Here is a 22,164-nt window from a genome sequence, read left to right as displayed (position 1 = left end):
TCCACGAGAAGTGGGTAAGAACATGTCGCGAAACTCAGGGGGAGCACTAGTTTATCGAATGTCCAACATAATTTTGATGAGTTAAAAGGTTAGGAAGGTTGGTAGTGTCAAGTATCTTTTGAAATATAGATGCAATTTAGTTATATGTTAGAGAATATTAGAGAAAGTGCTTCCATCCATAAACACCGTCATCCCATTGTGTTTTTTGGGAATTGACTAATGTCAAATTTCAATATGCAGATAATGAGAATTCGTTCTTATTTTCAAAATAATTTTTTTCTTTTACATTAATTGCAACATGGAGACTTTTGATTTATCTTCATTTGGTTTTTCCTCATTTCTATATTACATCACAATTTCTTCCTAAGATGTAATAATATTTTTAATATTGTGCTTATTTTCCATTGCTGTAATAATATTTTTAGTATTATCCCCATTTTGAAACATGATGTCTCCCTTTATTTCCCAATGGTTTAGTCAACACGTGGCATTATTATGTCATCCTTGCTTGAATTGAAGGTTATTTTGGTTAGAATTTGAACAATTTTATGAATCCATTTCACTATAGAACCAAATCCTATGTAAAATAAATGGTAAACATCGATTAAATGTTGAATAAGAATCTCTTAAATATCAGTTGTATGTCAAGGCAATGATGTCAAAAATTAGACCATTAAATGTTGAAAAATCTGCTATATTTACATGTACAAACATTCATTATTTATGCATTAAACATGAGATAACCAAAATAATAACAACACCAAATCAACATTAACAACTTCATTAAAATGACAATAAAATCCATGTTCATTCAACATATAAGTGAAACTCATATTGTACCTTCAATAACAACTTGTATTTTTAATCATCAATTTAATGTAGTATATCCTATGGATAAATGAAATAGTGTTTTAGTAAACGTCAATTATGGAAATTTGTTAAAATGATGATAAAATCCATGTTTATTCAACAAATAAGTGACACTCATATCGTACCTTCAGTATTTTAATCATTAATCTAATGTCATATATGTTATGCATAGTAAATGTCAATTATTGAACGAAAAACTTCTGGTTTGTTTTTCTTTTCCTTTTTAAAGACAAAAAAAATATCATAGCTAATATATTCATAACACCTAGAGTGTAAAATTTACTAAGGTGATTTGTAATTGTTAGTAAGAGTTTTATACCCCACATTTAGAATTACTATTATATAGAAAAGAGGAAATTGATACTTCATTATATTCATTTCTAATATATGAACATTTCCTTCCAAACAACATATTTAAAGTCAATGGCATGTTTTCAAAACATAGTAATTTGCAATGACTAATAAAAGGTGATAAAGGGATATTTAATGGCCATGATATTTTATATAGATTGTGAGCTAATGACTAGTAATGTAAAATATAGATTTGTTTCATTAATGCTTAGTCTCTTTATGATTCTAAGTAAGATGAAGTTACATCAAGAATTTATGTCTAGGACATGGTTATGTTAGACATATGGATGGAGTAGGTCAAAATTTCTTCTACAATGTCACTACATGTGGTTTACATGAGGTTTTAAGGGATCTATATAATGAATTTAATTGTTGAGATGTGTATTAAGAATACATTCAAATCATACTATCACTAATCTCAAAAGGATCTTCAATGATGTTGTGTACCTAATGTAACACCCTCCTCCCACATTTATTGAAGTTAACCAGTCCGCTAGGGTAAACATGTGACGAGAGGCTACTATGATTTGATTTAACTCCCCATGTATAGTTAAGGAAGTGGAAATGGAAAAGAACAACCAATCTGAACTTTTACACATGTTACAAAACCTTCAGGAGCCAACCAACCCTTCCAAGTGACCAACCCTTGAGGTAACTTGACATTTCACTACCTTAGAGCCTTAGTCACTGCCATGACATGGGAATGAAATTGAATGGGACCCTCTAGTCACTCCCACAGAAAGGGCATCCATGCGACTGGGGTATTTTTCAGGGCCAAGACTCAAGCCACTACCCAAAACTCCATGGAAATTTAAGAAATGATAAATGACATACAAACAAAGGTACTAATTCAGGCATTTGATTAGTGAATTGAATGGACCCCTTCTAGCCATTGCAAAAATTTCATCAAACATGTCACAAATATGCATTCTACAGGTCATAACAACATATCTGAGCATATGAGTCTCATACTTATCTGAGAATGACTAAGAACCATTGATGCATTATCACATGACCTGCATTATCATCTATTAGGTCATATGTTCATTATTCATTCATTTACAAATCAAAACATGATGAGAGACATACATTGACACTTTAATAAAACATATTCATAACTAACATATAAACAATAGAAAGAACAAGGCTACAATAGCCATAAAATCCACATATAAACCAGTACATTTACACATGGAATACCAAGGAGAAGGAACTCTTATTATGAATGCATAAGACAACCACGTTTGGGACTTTCACATACCACCCGACCATAGATTAGCTTAACCAAATGTTTCTTTCAGCCAATCACACCCGTACCATATTCCAAGCATGACTGTGGGACTCGTAACGAAAAATAAACCAAGGCTTCCCGAGGCTAAAGCACCTCACCCTCATCAATAGAACTAGGCTTTATCGAAATCCCCACCAGATCACTAGGCCCAAAACAAGCATGGATGTGACCAGATTTCTCCACATACATTGTGAGGAATTTTCCTATCTCCTAGTCTCTAGGCTTTACCATACATCCCACCATATAACAGTGGAGGATCCTTAGGACTAATAGAGGCTCCACCCTTGAGGATTTTCTGTATATATTGCCATTCACCTATCAAGAATTCCTAGACCTTATCAAGGGAACCCGTCTATAGGATTTACTGTATATCTCATCATTCATTGATTGAGGATTCCTTCGCCCACTGAGATACACAAAATCTGGCTTTATCGTAACCCACGGTCCAATTCAGGTGTTACCGGGCCAGGGATTTATCACAATCCACAATCTGATTCATGGATCACTAGGCCATGTGTTCTTTCGTTCCTTGTTCTTTCGTTCAGGGATCACCTCACTCAATTTTGAATCCATCTGGCAATCCAGCTCAACCAAAACATGAGAACCCCATCACGCCATGGTTATCCGAAAATGAAAAGGCTAGGTTGAAAAACACTATCACACCTGGAAAAACCCATTCCCATGAGAGAAAGAACCAATAATACACATGCATAACCATGCATGCAAAAACTAGAAAAGAAATCGTATATGCAACTTGATACCTGTAAATAATCCCACTATAGCCACCTGATCCCACTCTTACTTGCTTGATATTTTTCTTCCTCTTTCCTTCTTCGCTTTTCTTGATCCAATGTTGAAGTTCTCCAAGAAAACTCTTAAGTGTCCAAGAGTGTGAGAGAGAGAAAGAATAGAGAAAGAGATCCAAAACTGAATTGACAAAATGTTACAAACTGATCCTTAGAAGCCCTTTTATTAATGAAGCCTCAATTTTTTTTATTTTCCATTATTTTCCTTAATTTTCCTCCTCACATGAAACATGTGACCTTTCACGTTACTTTTCTCCTAATTTCCATTTTTTTGATAAATAAAGTGCCAATTAATGCGTCATGCCTTTCCAAAGCCCTTTCCATTTCCATTTCCAATTTCCTTAGCCATAATAAACCAAATGAACACCCACGCTAAGATATTTTTCCCAACATTCATCTTGGAATAAGTGTCCCATGACCATGGTTATTATTTTTCCTTTATTAACTTTATTTACATGGAATATTCACCGGGTTTGTTACATAACCCTCCCCCTTGAGGGAAAATTATCCTCGGTGTTCAATGACACCTACAACCAACAAGACTGTTGAAAGGAAAACATATTGCCCATGGAGCTTTATAATTTGGCTCATTGTAGTATTTACAATGATCAACTTGATTAGAAACAACCAACATGACAAACATAATGAAAGGACACCCATATCTCTTATTGGAGCCTTATAACACAACTCATGGTGGTATTTACATACATATACAACCACATCACACCAAAACATATACCAAAAATATTTGCTCAACTAGCGAATAGTGAAGGATATGTAGCCCTCATCTAATCCACCATATCCCACATAGCTTCATGAGGCCCAAAGTGCTTCTATTGCACCTTAACATGCTCGATTTCTTAGTTTTGGGGCATAAGCATCTTTCTCTATAATATACACTAAGATTCCCACTCAAATTCTCCATCTGGCTCCACCTGCAATACAAACTGATCAATCACGTGATCAACATCTTTAACATACTTCTTAAGTAAGGACACATGGAAAACATCATGGAATTTCGATGTTGGAGGTAGTGCAAATCGATAGGCTACTAGTCAAATCCGTTCAAGAATCTTGAAAGATCCACAAAACCGAGGTGCTAGCTTGGCACACGATCCAATCTGCAAGGAGTTCTTCTTCGACTTGATGTGCAAGTACAATTATTCCCCAACCTGAAACTCCTTAAACAACCTATTCCGATCTACATAGATTTTATTCTTCTCCTCTATACCTTTATATTCTTATTTATTACTTATATTTCTTATTCAGTGTTTATGCCAACATGTCTCATCCAATCAATACCCTGTTCACCGGATCACTCCAGTTAATCGAAGTATTACAACTATGCCCATATGGTTTCTCAAACAAAATCATCCTCAATGACTCTTGATCCCCTTTATTATAAGAAAACTCAACCAATGGAAGGTACTCATCCCATCTCCTCTGTTGGTGCATCACATACATCATCAACATGTTCTCTAATATCTTGTTGACCCTCTATGTTTTTCCATTTGTCTGCAGATGATAAGTTTTACTAAAGGCAAGCTTTGTTCCCAATCATGCAAACAACTCCTTCCAAAAATTGGAAGTGAGCTTAGCATCCCTATCTGACACAATCTTCTTCGGAACACCATGTAAGCTGATCACATCTTTGATGAAGACATGAGCTACATCACTAGTTGAATAAGTAGAATTCACTAGAATGAAGTGCGCTACCATTGTCAACCTATCCACCACAACCATGATGGAATGAGGTTGTCTACATGTCCTCAGCAAACCTGTACTGAAATCTATAGAAATGACCTCTGATTTCCACTCTGGAATCAGAATTGGTTGTAGTAATCGACCTGAATGCTTACATTTTTCCTTCACCTGCTGACAGTCCAAGAATTTAGCCACAAACTCTACCACGTCCTTTTTCAGATTCAGCCAATAATAAAACTTCTTCATTATTGTCAATGTCTTTTGATTTCCCTGGTGGCCTGAATATAGTTTCACATGAAAACCATCTCAAGATAGTCTATTTGAGCCCACTACTTTTTGATCAAGCGATCTGTTATGAAACGATAGTCCACATCCTTATCACTTGTACCTTCAAAAATTTGTGCATAATCTCCACGTACCGGTCATCTTGCTAACCTCCCTGTAAGATCTAATCCTCTAATTTTGTCCCATAAGAACTCATAGTTGTTATATTATTCACTTGTATTCTCATGCTAAGAGCATCTGCAACCTTGTTCTCTTTACCCTTGATGTAACTAATCTCAAAGTTGAACTCATTGATCATGGCTGACCATATAGCTTGTCTTGCATTCAAATTATACGCATCAAATAAGTATCTCAACCCACTGTGATCGCTTAGCAATACAAACCTCTTGCCAAGAAGATAGTGTTGCCACATATTCAATGCATGAATGATCGATGCCAACTCAAGATCATGTGTTAGGTAATTCTTCTTGTGCTCATTTAGTTTCTGTGATTATAATCTTCAACACTGGAGCACTTGTCAACAACTGCTTCAACTACTCAAAACTTGCTACACATTACTCTGTCCATTCAAATTTCCTTCATTTCCTTTATAGTGATTTGATAGAATATGGAATGCTAGAGAAGTTCTTGATGAACCTCCTATAGTAACCTTCTAACCCCATGAATGATCTTACCTCATCCACACTTCCAAGAGCTACCCACTCCATGATATCCCTTATCTTTTCTAGATCCACTGCTATGCCTTCTTTAGAAAAGACATGCCACAAGTAATGTACCTCTACCATGAATAAACTTCATTTACTGAGCTTAGCATACAACTGATTCTCTCTCAACAATCTCAATGCTTCTACTAAGTGTTCAACATACTCTTCCTCATTTTTGAAATATACCAAGATGTCATCAATGAATACAATAACAAACTTATCCACATAAGGACGCAACACATTATTCATCAAGTAAATAAAGGTAGCTGGATCATTAGTCAAACCAAATGGAACTACAACAAACTCATAATGCCCATACCTCGTTTCAAAAGTTGTCTTGTAGATGTCCTCTTCTTTAATGTGTACTTGATGATATCTGAATCTCATATCAATCTTCGAGAACATTGTTGCTCCCTTCAAATGATTGAAAAAGTCATCAATCCTTGGCAACGAATACCTATTCTTGATGTTTACCTTTTCAACTGCCTATAATCGATGTATAACTTAAGAGTAATATCCTTCTTCTTCACAGACAATATTACCGCACCCCAAGGTGACACATTTCATCTAATGCATCCCTTCTCAAGGATTTCTTTTCACTGTAACTTCAAGTCTACTAGCTATGTTGTGCTCATCTTGTATGGTGCCTTTGACGTTGGTGCTCCCCATGGTACCAACTCAATAGAAAAGTCCACTTCTCTATGAGGTGGTAACTGTAAAATATCTGTTGGAAACACATCCTGAAACTATTGCAATGGAAGACTTAACTAAGGCCATCGAGGTAGATTTTATGCCAATTATGACATAATGATTTACATTAAAGATTCTCATCATTTTTTTATGTGCCTATCAATGCCATTTCTATAAATTTCATGCTATAAACAATGGTCAAGGAAGATATTGAAAAGTACAACAAGTGAACAATAAAGACATGTTAAATCATGTTTGATTTACATTCTCATGTATTTTAAGGAAAATAAAAGATATGGCATGTTGATTATGACATAGATATTAGACAGAGGCCATACATGGATATTTGTTGGCAATTGTATGTTATTTATTGTCTACGTAATTCTTTTTAGGTATTTCATATCAAGTTGTTTTAATTTTATGTATTTCCAATATCTAAGTTAAACTTTACCTTGAAAAAATAGGTGGTTGTCAGTTATATTTTCAACAATGAAAATTATGAGAAAATTATGATGTTATTGAATTTGAAAGGATTCCTTTACATGTCTTTTTTGTACATGAAAATCCTTATTAATGTATAAAAAATGAATTTGTTTCTCGCTCGAATACTTTTGCACCGCATAAATACCCTTTTTTAATATATTTCCCACATTAGTGAGGGAGGGAAAAGTGTCCATGGATTAGTGCTAGGTGGGGTGACCCATGAGAAGTTCCTTCTGCCATCTACTACCTCACTTTTCATCATTCTCATACATTTTTTCCTACAATCACAGGCTAATTTATTTTGTTATTTCATTTATTGTTTTCCATCTGCACAATTGGTCAAAATGATATTTTTTAAACATTTCCAAATTTCTTTAACATATTTTCCTACCATCATAACTTGCTTTATTTTGTTTTATTTTGTTCTTTCATTTACTGTTGTTCATCTGCACAATTGGCCAAAATGATGTTTTTTTAAACATTTCCAAAAAGTTTTATTCAATATGGTTTGTCATGCTTGCGATAATATTGTTGTAGGATGAAATCCTGAACAATTATTATGCCACTTTGTTATTTATTAATCTTTCAAATAAAAGGGCTTCACAAGGACAACAATAATAAGAGGATTAGCGTATATTTACCACTAATTGACTAACAATGATGTGGTTGTGGGTGATCATATTACCAATTTGTGGAATACTCAATAACTTATATGCCATGTTAATTTTTACCAAGTTTTTAATTGCTCTTTTTAATCGTTCAGAGAACATTTGTTTGCCTAGTTTATGGTTACTTTCATTGTTACATGCGGTAGGGCCGTTCAAATCATCACATGATAAATCGAGACAGAAAGTTGTTTGTGTGCCCAAAAGAGGACTATAAATTGTAGTTATCATCTATGTCTAATTTGAATTTCCATATGAATCATCATAGAGAGAGAGGGGTTAGTCACGCTAAAGTCTAAATTTACAATCTAGAGAGGTGAATAAGTATCCTTGCCCAATGCCAAGTTGTGGAAAGGTTTTTAAAGGTCCATCAAGGTCAGTGAAGCACCTGGATGATGTGCATTGTAACGTTTTACTCCGTCACTGCAAATATGTCTCTTTTGTTTGCACTAGAACTAAGTGTTTCTTTGCTGCCTTGAATGATGGAGCTACAATTTTCTGTCTTAGTTTCATTAAGCATTTGATATCTATTCTACTTATTTATATTTCTACATCTCTACATGACCTGCATGATGGGATTGCGGGTTTGAGTCTTAGTTTTGTTAGGAATTTGATATATGTTCTTCTTATTTATATTTCTACATCTCTATATGAGATATTGAGTGTAGGGGCAAAAGAATTTCCTCATATCAATGTTGCAAACTCCATATGGGCTTTGTTTTGTAGTGAAATTATTAATTGATAGGTCTATATTTTGGAAGATGAGTTGGGTTTTTAGAGTACCTGATGGCCCAGCCCAATGTGTGACGTGGCTACTTAACCCACGCTGTCACTCTACAGGTCTCTCGACTCTTCGGTGATGAATCTGGGTAGGCGAACTGTCACACTGTAACGTTTAATGTAATGTACACCCGTATGATCGATTTGATTTCTATCTGTCTGTATTTATTACAAACCCTCCTTCCCGGTTGAGGGTGGCCACCTGCCGGTTCACCCGGTCCTTTCTCCTCCCGCCTTTTGTAAAACCCTACTCCTTGTGCTTTCGGGTCATTTCACTTATTCTCGTGCTCAGTCCAAGCTCTGCTCTGCGGTTTGGTTGATGGTTCTCTGGGTTCGATCCTGGCTCTGCTCCACGGTGGTTTCTATGGGCGATACGCCATACCCACGTCCTGAACACCTCTCTGCCGCGACTCCTGGTGGCTTGCTGTATCTTCGGACTTCCTCTGCTTAGTTTATGAGTGCCTTGGCATGCGTTACCTGGCTGGTCTTCACCTGTATATAATGGTAAGTCTTGTTTTATGGGCACTCTCTGTCACTGGTTTCTTCTGGTTCCGTTAATTAGTTGCGTTCCTGTACAGATTGTCTGCAACTCAAACGCTCGCGGCTAGCTGTGCTCATCCTCATCTCTGAAGGTAACTTATGGTTCTTTGTTTTACACTATCACTGCTCCTATTTCAACTTCTCACAATTCTCGTTCCTTGTTCAGCTAGGGTTTCAGGTTCGCTTCTGCTGGTTTCCTTGTCAATTCGACGATAAGTACTGTGCGTTTCTCTTGGTTCACATCTTTATTTCTTTTAATATCAGTCTTTCTTTGATTTGCCCAGTTTCTATTCTAACCTTGCTCTGTTTGTGTGCAGGTTGTCTTGGTGCTAGCTGTCGAGGGTTTGTCCACACTCAGCCTCGGCTCCACTCGAATCTGGCTAATCTCGCAAACTGGTAGGGTTTGCTCCGTTCTGAGTTTAACTGTATGCCATGGAGGGTTTGATAGTTTAGGTGCTGGATTTATTCTGATTGTAATGTGTTGGCCGTGCCTATTCCGGCGTTCTGTGACCCTTATTTCTCTGTTCGAATGTAATAATTTATATGGCCGCTTTGCTGGAGGCGTTAGGTGTTTGAGAAAGCTCAGAAAATGGTAGTTTGTGTTGTTTTATAACGCCCACAGTTATGTGGTGAACTGTATTAAATAAATCTCCCTTTCTGCACACAGTATTTGTGTTGTTTATAAAAGAAAATGAAACAATAGCTCGTTTTGTTGGTACCTGATTGTTTTTGCAACAGCCGAAAAGGTTCTGTGCTTTTGTTCACTGTAAATGCAAGTCTGTAGCGCTTCTTTTGTTACTCCGATTCAATGGGTGTCTGTAGAACTTCTTTCGTTATCTCGCTCCTATTACAGTTAGTGGTTGTTCGTTCCAATCTAGTTCTTAGAACATATAGAAAGAGTTTTTGTACATGCATGTGAGAATATTAACAGTAGATTATTTCCTTGGCAAAAATAGTATAATTGTATTACAGAGGTCTTATTCTGCTGTCTGTTACTCTTGTGCTGGAGGGGTCTCTCCCCTTGTTCTATTCTTTTTCTGTTTTTAAATTACATGGAGAGCATAACTACTTCCCTTTATTTCAGTTGAACTGTGCAACCTGAATTCTATAACTGCCACCTAGTTTCTTTAACAAAAAGTTAACTAAACCCTATTCATCTCCTAAGCTAAAACAACTTGTAATTAATAATGCTCTGAAATAAAATGAAACAAACAATAATTAAAAGAAAATAGACAACAACCAACTTAATGACCTGTCCACCCAAGCTTGTAGTCTTTGACTTGTTTCTGTTCTTCTTCCGTGAGTCAGTCAACTGTCGTTTGACTCCTCGGAGCTGGATGCTCCTGCATCAGGCTCCCGAGGTGGAAAAAAAGTCATGGCTCCGTTCCATGAGGTCATCGACAGAATAGCCTGCCTTCTGTATCTGCGTCGCGTTAAGCCACGAACTGTCCTCTATCGGACGGTTCTTCCACTTGACCAGATATCGTAGATATTCCTTCCTGCGTGTGCGCTTAGCTACCTGTGTGTCCAGAATCCCTTCGATCTCAAGGGGTGGTGCCGTTGGCATCTGCCTCGTCCACGAACTTTCCTCACAATTGGTGTCCCGTGGTGGCTCTGCTGCTGTATTGCCTTCCGAATCAGCGACATAGGGAAACAGATCTGCCACATTAAAAATGGGAGAAATACCAATCCCAGGTGGCAGCTGTAACTCATAGGCGTTCGCAGAAAATTTGCGAATGATTTTACAGGGACCAATCTTCTTGAATTTTAACTTGTTGTACTCCCGTTTTGGAAAATGTTCCTTACGTAAATACGCAAGGACTTCGTCCCCAACGTTGAACTGAACTTCCCGGCGCTTGGAATCTGCCCGCTGCTTATATTTTTGACTATTGTCTTGTAATTTCAGCTTGACCTGCTCATGTAGATTACTCATTGCTTGAGCGAAATCTTCACCATCAGCACTTCGCTTTTCGAGTTTTCTCAAATCCCGTAACTCATGTACGCCGCGTGGATGCATGCCGTACAAAATCTAGAACGGACTGTAACCAGTGCTGCGGTTAGGTGAGTCGTTGTATGCGAATTCCGCCTGAGCTAGCACACGGTCCCACGTCCGGGAATTCTCACCTGTTAAACTCTGAAGCAAGTTCCCCAAACTCCAGTTTACAACCCCCGTTTGGCCATCGGTCTGCGGGTGATAAGCGAAGCTGAATTGTAACTGAGTGTTCAACTTTTTCCACAGGGTTCGCCAAAAATGACCGGTGAATTTCACATCCCTGTCGGAGATGATGGACCTTGGAAGCCCATGTAGTTGAACAATCTCATTGAAAAATAGATGTGTTATATAAGTAGCATCGCTGGTCTTCCTGCAAGGTACAAAGTGCGCCATCTTTGAAAATCGATCCACCACAACCATTACCGAATCGAAACCCCGCTGTGTCTTAGGCAAACCCAAAACAAAATCTAAACTGACGGAGTCCCATGGTTGGTTCGAAATGGGTAATGGTAAGTACAAACCTGTATTCTGACTGTGGCCCTTTGCCAGTTGGCAAATCTTGCACCTACTCACGTACCTTTGTACATCTCGCTGTAATTTTGGCCAGAAATAAAAATGTCATACCTGTGCTACCGTCTTATCTATACCGAAGTGTCCAGCCAAACCCCCGCTATGTTTCTCCTGAATAATGTTTTCCCGCATAGAGCAGTTGGGAATACACAGCTGTCCGCCCTTAAACAGCAATCCCTCCTGTAAATTATAATCCAACCACAGACTGATGTTCCTTAACAGAGGGTTTTGACAAGCCTCATAGGCTTCCTTAAAATCAGCATCTGTTTGGTACAGCTCTTTCAGGTGTTCAAAGCCTAAAACCTGCATTGTACCTTCCTGCAAGAGTAAAATCCTTCTACTCAGCGCATCTGCCACCTTGTTCGCTTGCCCACTGATATGTTTCAGTACAAACATAAAATTCTGTAAATATTCCACCCATGTTGCATGCTTATGGTTCAATTTATGTTGTTGCATAATGTACTGTAACGCAGAGTTATCTGTAAACAGAACAAACTCATTACCCAACAGATAGTGCCTCCAATGTTTTAATGCTTGGACAATTGCATAGAATTCCTTGTCATAGGTTGAGTATTTCTGTCTACTCTCGTTCAGCTTTTCACTGAAATATGCGACTGGTCTATCCTCCTGACTCAGTACTGCCCCTATGGTTGTATTACTAGCATCACAACGAACCTGAAAGGGTTTGTTGAAGTCAGGCAGCCTCAATATCGGCCTTTCAGTAATCTTCCTCTTCAAAATCTGGAAACCTCTTTCCGCTGCCTCAGTCCAGCAAAATGGCTGATTTATCTTCTTGATTGTATCCAGCATAGGTGCGCAGATCTCACTGAAATTCCTGATGAATTTCCTGTAGAAGCTCGCTAATCCGTGAAAACTGCGGACTTCAAATAAACCTCCCGATGAAGGCCAGCTAACTATAGCTGCCACCTTTTCTGGGTCCATTTTTAATTTGTTTTCTGCAATTGCAAAGCCCAGATACACTAACTCCCGCTGAAAAAAAGTACACTTTTTCAGATTGATCAGCAATGTATTCTGCTGCAACTTCCTCAACACATTGCGAACATGCCTGAAATGTTCTTCTTTAGTTTTACTAAAAATCAAGATGTCGTCCAAGTAAACTATCACAGATTTCCCAATAAACTCCTTCAGTACTTCATTCATCAAGCGCATGAACGTACTGGGAGCATTGCTCAACCCAAATGGCATCACCAGCCACTCATATAAGCCTTCGTTCGTCTTGAAAGCTGTCTTCCACTCATCTCCCTCTCGAATTCGAATCTGGTGATATCCACTCTTCAAGTCAATTTTCGAGAAATAAGCTACCCCGCTCAGGCAATCCATCATATCGTCCATTCTTGGTAAGGGAAACCTATACCTAACCGTAATTTTGTTTATGGCTCTGGAATCTTTGCACATTCGCCATTCGCCTCCCTTCTTTGGAGCCAGCACGGTTGGTACTGCACAGGGGCTCATGCTCTCTCGAATCAACCCTTTGTCTAACAACTCCTGGACCTACTTCCTGATTTCTTCATGGTCCTTAGGACTCATTCGATAAGCTGCTTTGTTTGGCAGACTTGCCCCTGGTATAAAGTCAATGCAGTGACTAATACCTCTCCTGGGTGGTAGCTCATCTGGAAGGTCATCCACCACGATGTCCCCAAATTCCTGCAGCAGCTTTTGAACTTCTTCGGGCAAATCTGAAATCTGTGTATGTAGTACCACTGCCTTTGGTCTTCTTATGACAGCAAAATTTACTTCATTGTCCTCAATCTGTTTTATAAATTCTTTTCCGCCCATCAGCAATGCCTTCACTCCACTGGCTTCTGTTGTACTTTCCTCTTTGATGGGTACAAGTGTGTGCTTGATCCCATCTTTGACAAACTTATAACAATTGGTTTTCCCGTCATGAACTGCGCTCCTGTCAAACTGCCAGGGTCGTCCTAGCAAAATATGATAGACATCCATCGGCATAACATCGCAGATGATTTTGTCTTTGTATTTGCCTATCTGAAACTCCACCTCGCACTGTTCGCCCACCAACAGCTGGTGTCCCTTCTGCAGCCATGACACCTTATATGGAGTGAGATGTTTCAGCTTTTTCAAACCCAGTTTTTCCACCATCTCTACTGCTACCAAGTTGTCGGTACTTCCACTATCGATGATCAGCTTACAGCACTTACCCTGTGACTTGCAAACAGTCCGGAACAGAGCTTTTCGCTGATCAGGCTCTGCAACTTCTTTTGTTGGTTTTAACAGCACTTTATTCAATACCAAAGCTTCGCCTGTCTCTGGGGCGTCTTCTACTTCTTGAGGTGCTGTTTCAGCATCCTCTGGATGAGCAACATAAGCGCCTCTTCCACCTACAGGTTCACCTTCAGGACAGTCATATGACTTGTGTCCTAACTTATGGCAACGATAGCACTGGACAGTTCCCATGCCCCGACCACTTCCTCGCCCTTGCTGAGCTGGTCGTCCTCCTCTAGTGCTATTGTCCCTCTCTGCTGTGCCAGCAGACTTAGAACTGCTGCCTTCTTCACTGGAACCTGCACTTCTACCTCTACCAAAAACCTTACCTTTTCCCCTGCCAGTTCCACCTCCCCTCCTGGCGTTTTGCTTCCGGTTAATTTTCTCCTCTGCCTTCAGTGCAAACTGGTAGGCTTCATCCAACGTCCGGGGTGAAAGGATACCGATTTCATCCAGTATTTCCCCCCTCAAACCATTCACAAATCTGGCTGTTTTTTCTGGGGTATCTTCCACATACCCTGCCCGTAAATTCAACTTATAAAATTCCTCTGTAAATTCCTTAACAGTCATTCCTCTTTGTTTCAAGTTCTGTACCTGTCTGTACAACATAATCTGATAATCTTTTGGCAGAAATTTTTCCTTCAGTTTGGCCTCCATTCGGGCCCACTTCTTTATAGGCTGCTTGTGTTGCCTCTTTCTCTCTGCCTGAATGTTGTCCCACCACAAGGACGCATGTCCTTTCAACTTTGTGGCGGCGAACTTCACCTGCTTGTCCTCACTGGTTTCCTCAAACTCAGAATATTTGTTCACTTCACTTAACCAATCCAATAACACATCTGCATACAAACTTCCGTCATAAGTGGATAGCTCATGCTTTGGTTTATGACTAGACAGCAAAACTGACTTTAACAACCGGAGTTCCGGTGTCACCCCTTCAACCTCATCTTCTGGTTCTGCCACATCCTCATCACTGTCATCTGCTGGGTTCCTTCTTCCCCCAGCTTCTACCACTGCTAATCTTTCTCGCAAAACGCGAATCTCCTCACGGAGTCCCTCTTCTGCTATTCTCCGGATCGCTCTTCCTCTTCCTCTTCCTCCTCTACCACCCTCCATTCTTCCTATTTGTCAACCAGCTCTGATACCACTTTTGATGGCCCAGCCCAATGTGTGACGTGGCTACTTAACCCACGTTGTCACTCTACAGGTCTCTCGACTCTTCGGTGATGAATCTGGGTAGGTGAACTGTCACACTCTAACGTTTAATGTAATGTACACCCGTATGATCGATTTGATTTCTATCTGTCTGTATTTATTACAAACCCTCCTTCCTGGTTGAGGGTGGCCACCTGCCGGTTCACCCGGTCCTTTCTCCTCCCGCCTTTTGTAAAACCCTACTCCTTGTGCTTTCGGGTCATTTCACTTATTCTCGTGCTCAGTCCAAGCTCTGCTTTGCAGTTTGGTTGATGGTTCTCCGGGTTCGATCCTGGCTCTGCTCCACGGTGGTTTCTATGGGCAATACGCCATACCCACGTCCTGAACACCTCTCTGCTGCGACTCCTGGTGGCTTGCTGTATCTTCGGACTTCCTCTGCTTAGTTTATGAGTGTCTTGGCGTGCATTACCTGGCTGGTCTTCACCTGTATATAATGGTAAGTCTTGTTTTATGGGCACTCTCTGTCACTGGTTTCTTCTGGTTCTGTTAATTAGTTGCGTTCCTGTACAGATTGTCTGCAACTCAAACGCTCGCGGCTAGCTGTGCTCATCCTCGTCTATGAAGGTAACTTATGGTTCTTTGTTTTACAATGTCACTGCTCCTATTTCAACTTCTCACAATTCTCGTTCCTTGTTCAGCTAGGGTTTCAGGTTCGCTTCTGCTGGTTTCCTTGTCAATTCGACGGTAAGTACTGTGCGTTTCTCTTGGTTCACATCTTTATTTCTTTTAATATCAATCTTTCTTTGATTTGCCCAGTTTCTGTTCTAACCTTGCTCTGTTTGTGTGCAGGTTGTCTTGGTGCTAGCTGTCAAGGGTTTGTCCACAGTCAGCCTCGGCTCCACTCGAATCTGGCTAATCTTGCAAACTGGTAGGGTTTGCTCCGTTCTGAGTTTAACTGTAGGCCATGGAGGGTTTGATAGTTTAGGTGCTGGCTTTATTCTGATTGTAATGTGTTGGCCGTGCCTATTCCGGCGTTCTGTGACCCTTATTTCTCTGTTCGAATGTAATAATTTATATGGCCGCTTCGCTGGAGGCGTTAGGTGTTTGACAAAGCTCAGAAAATGGTAGTTTGTGTTGTTTTATAACGCCCACAGTTATGTGGTGAACTGTATTAAATAAATCTCCCTTTCTGCACACAGTATTTGTGTTGTTTATAAAAGAAAATGAAACAGTAGCTCGTTTTGTTGGTACCTGATTGTTTTTGCAACAGCCGAAAAGGTTCTATGCTTTTGTTCGCTGTAAACGCAAGTCTGTAGCGCTTCTTTTGTTACTCCGATTCAATGGGTGTCTGTAGAACTTCTTTCGTTATCTCGCTCCTATTACAGTTAGTGGTTGTTCGTTCCAATCTAGTTCTTAGAACATATAGAAAGAGTTTTTGTACATGCATGTGAGAATATTAATAGTAGATTATTTCCTTGGCAAAAATAGTATAATTGTATTACAGAGGTCTTATTCTGCTGTCTGTTACTCTTGTGCTGGAGGGGTCTCTCCCCTTGTTCTATTCTTTTTCTGTTTTTAAATTACATGGAGAGCATAACTGCTTCCCTTTATTTCAGTTGAACTGTGCAACCTGAATTCTATAACTGCCACCTAGTTTCTTTAACAAAGAGTTAACTAAACCCTATTCATCTCCTAAGCTAAAACAACTTGTAATTAACAATGCTCTGAAATAAAATGAAACAAACAATAATTAAAAGAAAATAGACAACAACCAACTTAATGACCTGTCCACCCAAGCTTGTAGTCTTTGTCTTGTTTCTGTTCTTCTTCCGTGAGTCAGTCAACTGTTGTTTGACTCCTCGGAGCTGGATGCTCCTACATCAGTACCATTAAGATATTTATGATGAAGAATAATCTACATGGTAATAGGGAAAGTATCGAAGGATTTGATATTCGTTTGATATCCAAAACTACAATGAAGGGGCAATTCTCCATCTTATAGAGATTAGGGCTTGCGGGTTTGAGTCTTAGTTTTGTTAGGAATTTGATATATGTTCTTCTTATTTATATTTCTACACCTCTATATGAGATATTGAGTGTAGGGGCAAAAGAATTTCCCCATATCAATGTTGCAAACTCCATATGGGCTTTGTTTTGTAGTGAAATTATTAATTGATAGGTCTATATCTTGGAAGATGAGTTGGGTTTTTAGAGTACCATTAAGATATTTATGATGAAGAATAATCTACATGGTAATAGGGAAAGTATTGAAGGATTTGATATTCGTTTGATATCCAAAACTAAAATGAAGGGGCAATTCTCCATCTTATAGAGATTATTTATAGGGCAGATTATTGAAGGTTTAAAGCTTGGACATTAATTTGGTCTTGAATGTTATCCTTTATAAGCATTTTATATAAGTGATCAATAGGTTAGTGAGAGGTGGTTTATGAGACATTATCCATCCAAAAAATATTTCTAATGTGGAGCCTCTGTCTGGGATGCAAGACCTTGTCTTGATGTGAAAATAACATCCCATGATCTAGTACCAATCTTGTCTGTGGTTTTAGTGTTATGCACTTGGTACTCGATTTTTCTCAGTGATGTTCACTACACATTGTGTGTAATAATTGCAAGCCTTACTATTATTACGATGGTTAGAATATTGTTTCACATTAATGCTTCTAATTGTTAATGTTAGTTGTGTCTATTATGAATGCTTCCACATGGTGAATGACTGTGAGAGATTGCTAGTTTATAAGAAATTCTTTGTGATTATGAATCATTAGTTGTTTTAATCAAGATGGCATTAGATTGCTAGTTTATAAGAACTTCTTTGTGATTATGAATCATTAGTTTTTTAATCAAGATGGCATTAGAGTTCAAATACATGCATCAATACGATAGCATAACCCTAGCTCTCGTACTAACACCACTAGCAGTTTTGGTGTCATTCCTTGTGAGTCTTCTATGTTTTTTGGTTGGTATGCTTATAATAATTACAAGTCTTACTACTACTACAACATACCAATTTGGGCCCTCCTTAGCCTGTGGTCGTTAAGTCCATAACAATTGCAAGTTTTAATAGTACAACAACATATCATTATATTTGGATTTTACTCCAAATTAATAGTATCATATATCCATTTTTTTGTTATATAGAAGCTTTTGAGACCATCAATAGTTCAAATTTCATTTTCCAATTGTGGACTGAGTTATTGAATCTTCCCTTTCTACATGAATGGTCCAAAACAGACAATTATAAAAATCAAAGTCCTCGTGTTTCCACAAACTTGTTTGTATCCAAAAAATGGATAAAAAAGGTGAGTATTAATGTGGAACATAATTCCAACATTGTGTTGCATTGTTAGTCTATGGATTTGATAAGTTATTTAAGATAGATAAGTTATTTTTTATTAAGTCAAAAATAGGGATTGCATGATTATAGATTTTACAAAGATTATGCCATTATGTTTCCAGCATTTTAAAAAAATCAACGCCTATATATACAATTCCAAGGACTTCCATAGCTCCTCAAATAATTCTTTAAAGGGTGTTAGTTCGATGGAAGAGCACATGTGTTATAAGAAAGCGGTTGGTGGTTCAATTCCACTATGTCATAACATGAATTAATCAATGATATTGCAATTTATTTTTAATTAAATATCGTTTATTTTGATTTATTTCAATGAGAGATATGTTTCTGGATTCATTATTCCATATTGTCTAGAAAGAGACAAAAGTGATATTGTATTGTCTTTAAATGTAATCTTTTATTGTCTCTAGAGAGAGAATAGCTAGGATTAAAGATACATTTTCTCTATAAAGAAAATATGTCCTTAATCCCAACTATTGCCTCTAGAGGGACAAAAATTAAATTTTCTCCTAAGAGATAATAATGATTGTGTTATATATTTTTGTTATAGAGACAATTTTTTAAAACTATAATTTGACACACTTGCTTAAATATCATATTTAAGACAATACACAAGATTTTTCTTTTGTCTCTAGCGAAGACAATTTACCCAAAAATTGTCTCAAATATTGTCCTAAAACCCCCTTCTATGTTATAGTCTTTGGTTTCAAGAATGAAATAAGTAAAATCTTTAATATAAGACGAGATTGATCCCATAAATAACTAAAGAATTTTGGGTAGATACTGACCAAAAAAATGGGTAAAGGCTCCGATGGCACAAAAAGTAAGTTTAAGAGAGACATCATGTTTCTCTATTTTTTATTTCCCATAAATTTAAGGAGTTGGGAGGGAATGGGGAATAAGACATTGTTGATCGCAAAAAAACAAGTTTAAGAGAGACATCATGTTTCTCTATTTTTTATTTCCCATAAATTTAAGGAATGGGGAATGTTTCTCTATTTTTTATTTCCCATAAATTTAAGGAATGGGGAATAAAACATTGTTGAATGAATACGTCTAAAATAAACATTATATACAATTTACAATAAATAACCTAACATATTTAATACAAATATATATATATACCAAATAAAATATCAAAGAATATATAAATTTACAATAAATCAATAAATAATTCAGACATTTACGATTAAGTTTGAAATTTTCATAAAATTTATTAAATTGGTGACATTTTTTCTTCTACGGTGCTAAATAAAAAAGTATGTAAATTTACAATGCATCGATAAATATCTAATGCGAATTCTTAGACTGAAAATATTTTTGTTTCCTTTGATCATGACGACATCATTTCACAGAAATTCGGAACAATCATCATCATTACTTACTATTCATAAATGATCACATTGTATAGCAGTGTTAAGGATGACACTGTACGGTTTACTCCGTAAATTTACTTCCTCACATGCTATCCATTGGAATGCGACATAAATTTTCCTCTTACAAAGGTTGTATTCATAGGTGTCCATTGGAATGGGATACAATTTACTTCTATCTTAGGAATAAATTGGATTGGGATAAAGAAGTAAAAGATGTGCTTAAATTATTTATTTATTTTGTTTTCCTTTCGGTATATATTTTTATAAATTTAGAATTTTTTGAACTTTGAAATATGAAACTTTATATAATTTAAATAATTTAAATATTTTTTATAATTTAAAATTTATTTATATATTCGTAAATTTATTTTAAAATTTCTCATAATCTTATTTATATATTTAAAACTTATTTTAAATTATAAAAATTAAATTTTAAAATTTCCCATAATCTTATTTATACATTCAAAACTCATTTTAAATTATAAAAATCAAAGATTTAAACAAACAAAAAATATTTCAAATCCGAAACAATAACACAACTCCAGATGTATAGAATTTGTTGATTGAGCTATACAATTTGTCAATTTTCCAAAACATTTATTATAAATGAAGTTAGTTTACCGTGTTTAAATTTTCCTTCATTTCGTTTGGAATTCGGTGGTTATATTGCTAAAAGTTATTCAGTTTCAAAGTTCAAACCTATTAAAAATACAAATTTCAATTACATTAGTTCAATTAAAACGGTCTCGAAAATAATGTCCTGAAAATAATTACTGCATTAAGTTGTACAATCTCGCTAATTAAAATGTACAATTCCTTAAAAATCTAGAAATTCTTGAATTTAAACTACCATATAAGAACAATACATTATCACTGGCTTGTTATCCTTGGTATATCACGACTGTCTGTTAGTGATGTCCCTCGCGATCCGAAGGTCGATCGGATTTGGAACGTTCACTCATTGTTTTGTTACATAACAATGCTGGTATGGTCGAATCCAGTTGAATTGCAGAAAAAAGGTCTGTATGGTCGAATCCAGTTGAATTGCAGCAAAAGACACCCTTGCTCACTTGTCTTAGGTAAGCAACTTTTCATGGAAATGTGCTGAGGTTTTTGTTGGGTATTTTTCAATGGAGAAAATACCAAAAACCAATTAAATATTCACCACAGAGACGATGCTCTGTTTACTCTGTCCAGGATCTTTTGCAGAGAACCTCTTTTAAAAAAAAATTAACTCAGAACACAGTCCATTACACAGTCACAACAAACATTTCTATTGATTTAAAACAAAAAGACTGATCCATATTTCATCCTCTGAGCAGAGAGGGATTTACAAAACAAACTCTGTTGCCCTCGCAGATTTTCCACTGCTGTGGATATTACAAAAAACAATTTCATGATATTCCTCTGTTTTACAATGGCAAAATAAAACATTATATCCCTGTTCTTAAACTCTTTTCGCACTGCTGTGCGTTCTATTCATTTCTATGAACAACATATAAAACAAAACATTACATTAACTTATGCGCTTCCCACTTTTTCTGGATGCACTGCTGTGCAATATTTAATCTCCCTCTATTCTCTTTTGCTGCCGCGAGCTCTGATTTCATTCTACTTCATTAGCGCCTTTGCTCTCTTGCACTGCTGTGCACTATTTTCTACTTGCATCATACACTGGGCAACACATAACAAAAAAAATTACACTGGCATATATGTTCTTTTTTTTCACCATGCACTACGGTGCATTTTACGACTTACCATTTTTTTTAACCTACGCTGCCCCCTTTTTTTAATACACAATGTGTGCGTTTCTTTCAATGTAATTCACATGTGAAAAACCAAATGGTCAACACACGAAACCTGCTCATACTTCCGCTATATATAAAAACATTAAAATTAAAAAAATTCACCAACTATTTATGAATGCCATTTATTCTCAGCATGGCGATCAATTCTTTTACTGACAAGTCGGCGGTCAAACTGAAACCTCAACTTCACTCCACGCAAACCTTTTAATTGTTGGTTCGTATGCAGGTTTGAGGCAATCAACGGCGGAGATCGATGAGCTGCATCGGACGGCTGACCGAGATATCGGGAGATCATTTTCTGCAGAGCTTTATGTCCCGAGAATGTCAGACATGGTGATGTAAGGGGACTTCCATGCGTCAACCCCAAATTTTCTCGGGCTCAAATATACGGAAAGTCCCTCTACCGGAAAGTGGCCCGAGAACTCTCCGGCGGGTTTGCTGGACGGTTTCTGGCGATTTACATCAGCGTTGAAATT

The sequence above is a fragment of the Pinus tabuliformis genome, chromosome 8, assembly GCF_031772625.1.
Source record: "Pinus tabuliformis cultivar Carrire ecotype Pingquan chromosome 8, CPIR1, whole genome shotgun sequence".
Classification (NCBI taxonomy): domain Eukaryota; kingdom Viridiplantae; phylum Streptophyta; class Pinopsida; order Pinales; family Pinaceae; genus Pinus; species Pinus tabuliformis.
Note: the sequence above shows the minus strand (reverse complement) of the source record.